Raw genomic sequence first — 4,496 nt, 5'->3', positions numbered from 1 at the left:
CACACTCCTAATCTGGAAATGAAAACGAGCTAACTCCACGAACATAACTGTAGTGACATCCTCACACCCAATTGATTCAACGACATCTGAAAACGATGGCACTAAAAATAGCGTGCTGGCCTGCTGGGACAGGAAACAAAGACAACGAAATGCTGCTGTGCTGACTGCTGAGTGACAACTAAATTCAAAAATGCAGAATTAACAAAAACACATAGCAGAAGAATGTAGCACTGTAGCAACATTAACAGGCTGCAAATTTTTTCTCTGAAAATGGCCAACCGAATTAAACACAGTGCAATAACAGTAGCAGCAGAATTAACAGTAGCAAATGTAGAATTAGTGTTCTAACAGTACCAGCAGTGCAACAAAAATAACAGAATTAACAGTAGCAGCAGACTCTAATTCTTAAATACGGATTCCAGGAAGACGCTCAAGACAACGCCTAATATGCTTCCTTAAACCAAATGTTCCATTCCTCTTTGGATGAACATTATAGACTTGACCATAATGCTTGCACTCTACTTTGCGAACTTCTCCGTTATCTTCTTTCACCTCAAAGTGTCCCCAAATATCAGAGCGTACTTTAGAAGCACGGGGCATGATTGCACTTGAACCCAAAAAAAATATAAATCATAAGTTAGAATATTATTTTTTGATGATAATAAAACAAAACTACAAAAGTGTATCACCAAACAAATAGAGTATTAAACTTACCACTCAAGTTGCAAGTTGCAACTACACATCAAACAATGCTAGTAGTGCTTCCATTATTTTTCATATCTAAAGATAATTCGACCAAATATGTCGTACAAATAAACAAGTATGATATATTATTTTGAACTAAAATACACACAAAATATTAAAGCTTACCAAGCTCGAGTTCCTCAAGATACTTCAAGTCTTCTTCAACACTAATAGGATTCTTCTCTTTTCTAAGCCATTATTGAACACAAATAAGAGCTTGCACACATTTAGGAGTCAATGAACTCCTAAATGAATCAAGAATACGGCCACCGGTGCTAAACGCGCATTCCGACGCCACACTAGAAATTGGAATGGCCAACACATCACGAGCCAACTCCGAAAGAATAGGAAATCAAGGAGCATGTGTTTTTCACCAACTTAAGATATCAAATTGTTCACTAAAAGGCTCTTGTTCTTCACTAATGTATTTATCCAACTCCGATTTAGCACCCCCACTTCCATTGTCTTCCTTTTGTTTCTTCAAGTGAAGCTTCGTCCTTATTAAAAATGCAATTATAACACTCCCACTAGATGTATTAGATGTGTTATTAGATGAAGTAGAACTAGATGGAGATTGAGGACAAGTTCCAGTTGAATACTTTTTTAGATACTCTTCAAACAAAGAATTCATATAAGCATACACCTCAGCATTTATTTCCTTCCCCTTTTCCTCCCCAAAACTTTCTTCAAGTGTTCCCTCTACATATTCAAATTTGTTACGTGGATCCAAGACGGAAGCAATAAAAATTATTTTATTCATCTTTTCAGGCTCACCCCAATACTTCTTGAACTTTTCTTGCATCCGCTCAGCCAATTTTCTCAAATGCTCATCCTCACTAACTAAACACATTTTCAAATGACAATAAAGTTCATATACATCCTCAAAATGAGCATTACAAGTGATATAACGTGAACCTGAAACTTTTTTGGTGAGCTCGTGAAATCTTGCAAGAAACTCTATCACATTCCTCACATTCACCCAATCATCAGATTTAAGAGGACCTGCACTACTAACATCTTCACAAGAACATTGATAAGCAGAAAATCCATCATCAAAAAGATGAAACTTGTCAAAGGCCTTTTCAAAGTTTTGTGCCATATCCAACATCAAATAGGTGGAATTCCACCTAGTAGGAATATCCAAACACAATGTTTTGGTACATCTACCTTTACATGTGCACAACACTGTTTAAACTTTAAGGTCTTTGCAGGCGAAGCTCTCACATACCTCACAATATTTCTAACACGTGCGACAAAAGCATTAATTTCTTTCAAACCATCTTGCACAATTAGATTTAGTATATGAGTCATGCATCTCACCTGAAGATGTTTGCCACCCATCATATTAGTTTTTCACAGATCTAGCTTTTTAGACAATTCTTTGACTATGACATCATTTGAAGAAGCATTGTCCACGATAATAGTGAAAACCTTGTCTAATTTCCATTCAAGCAAACAATCCCTAATAGCTTTAGCCATCTCTTCACCCTTATGACTAGTGATAGGGCAAAAATTTAGTATTCTTTTATGCAACTTCCAATCCTTATCAATGAAGTGGGCTGTCAAACACATTTAACTTATTCTTTGTAATGAAGTCCATGTGTCTGTTGTGAGGCAATTTTTGGTTGTGCTTCTCTAAAAGACTTTCTTAGATTTTGCTTCAATTCACCGTAAACTTCATAACAATCCCTTGTTATTGTTATATGAGAAGGAAGACGAAATAGTGGTTGAGTTTTTCTCATAAACTTCATAAAGCCTTCATTTTCTACAAAGCTAAATGGTAGTTCATCAATAACTATCATCTCAATTAAGGCCCTCCTAACCACTTCTTGATCAAATTTCCAAAGTGATCCTCCATCAGTTTGGCAACATTGAAAATTTATCTTTGTTTGACTATTATCTTTATCAATGTTAGGTGGGTATTCTTTGCATCTAGTCAAATAATTTTTCAATCCGGTTGTTCCATTCCTAGATGAATTAGCAGCATAAGCTTACTTACAATATCTACACCTTGCTTTACCAACCCCATTTACCTCAAATTTATCAAAAAAATTCCAAACATCGGATCTAGGTTGCATGGATTTTCTTTTCTTAGAATCTTGAGTATCAATGGTGTTGGTGTTGCTATCTTGAGCAATAGGTAAACTTTCACTTGAACCAGCATCACTTACTCTACTTTCATCTGCCATCTATACAAATAAGGTAAAGAATTTATTTGTATGGATTCAACTATAGAAAGAACACTGTAAGCACTGCTCCAAAAGAAAAATGAGTTGAACTTAGTCCTCTCTTCAACAAATAAGGTAAAATGAAGGAGCAAGTTGAGACCTTTTTTTGTTTTACAACTATGGAACAAATTATTGAGCTATTCATCATCTATAATCTCCTTCTCCCAACAAATAAAAAGAACATATACACTATAGATTAACATTAAGATTAAAGCTAAATTTATCTGAAGTTATCTTACACATAATAAATTGAAAAATCAAGCTAAATTAATCTAATCATAACCAATACATCAAACAACAGAATTCATAACCAATACTCTAATTATAACCAATACTCTAATTACTCTAATCATAACCAATATTCAGCACGTGCTGGTGAATCAAACAACACTACTATGAAGAGAATCGAGTTAACATCAAATAGGTGAACAGATCTGACTTATCACAGGGTATTAAAGCACTATGAACAATTTTAACTCGGGTTTTCAATTTCAAACTAACAGCTAGAGCAGAATTATAACAAAGCAAACAAATGTAGACAACTATTGTAATCGATCACAAGGAACATGAGAAATCAAACAGAAAATAACAGGTAATTCACTTTTCATTTTCATAAAAACTCGGACAACTTTGTTCTCTCTCTCTAATCAATACACTACCATTATTTTTAAAATTCAGTCACCATCAACAGAGTTCTTCGCTAATAATCTAAAGTCTAAGTCCCATCTGCCTAATATCATCTCCATCTCTGTACACCTCCCATATCAAAAAAAAAAAGGAGAAAGCTTTCAAGTAAATTATGGAAGAAACTAGAAACATACCTTTCAAGTAAATTATGGAGGAGTGAGTGAGGAGTTGTGAGGAGTGAGTGATGAGTTGTGACTGCCGTCGCCCGTCTGCCCGTCTGCCGCTCGCTAGTCGCTAATGCTGGTGCTGACTGCTGCCCTAATCTTTCTCTTTAGAGTTTAGACTTTAGAGTTTTAGTTTTAGATCTTTACTCTTTAGACCCTAATTGAATGAAAGAGTAAGACAATTGACATAGTCTTGGGCTTGGGCTGGGGCGCTGGAGTTTGGCTGAGAATTATTTTTAAAATGTCATTACAAATTCGGTAATTCGGTATTTCGGTATACCAAAATTTCAAGATCCTAATACCGAGAACTGTACCAAAATACCGAAAATGTAATACCGAATTAGACCAAAATACCGAAAAAATCGAAACCGAAATACAGAATTAATTCGGACCGGTTCGGATTTTGGTTTTTTCGGATTTTATGCCCACCCCTAGTATATGTTATTCGCTGATGACATAGTTCTGATTGACGAGACGCGAGACGGAGTTAACGCTAGGTTGGAAGTTTGGAGACAGACGCTAGAGACTAAGGGTTTCAAGTTGAGCAAGTCAAAAACTGAGTACTTGGAGTGCAAGTTCAGTGATGGGATACATTAAAAAGGAGTAGAAGTGAAGATTGGTACTCAAGTCGTCTCCAAAAGAGATAGTTTCAAGTATCTTGGGTCTATTATCC

The 4,496-nt window shown here is 35.6% G+C and overlaps 1 long non-coding RNA gene across 1 annotated transcript; it reads right to left on the bottom strand.

The window, feature by feature from the left end:
- Nucleotides 1-212: 212 nt before the first annotated feature.
- On the bottom strand, nucleotides 213-3,990 carry LOC109215498. Its single transcript, XR_002066358.1, has 2 exons — nucleotides 3,794-3,990; nucleotides 213-607 (listed from the first exon to the last, which is right to left on the bottom strand). It is a non-coding gene; the product is annotated as an uncharacterized LOC109215498 (long non-coding RNA).
- Between the last annotated feature and the right edge of the window lie 506 nt (nucleotides 3,991-4,496).

Source organism: Nicotiana attenuata, unplaced genomic scaffold, assembly GCF_001879085.1.
Source record: "Nicotiana attenuata strain UT unplaced genomic scaffold, NIATTr2, whole genome shotgun sequence".
NCBI lineage: Eukaryota > Viridiplantae > Streptophyta > Magnoliopsida > Solanales > Solanaceae > Nicotiana > Nicotiana attenuata.
The sequence above is the reverse complement of the archived record's forward strand: the minus strand, read 5'-3'. Positions and strand labels throughout refer to the sequence as shown.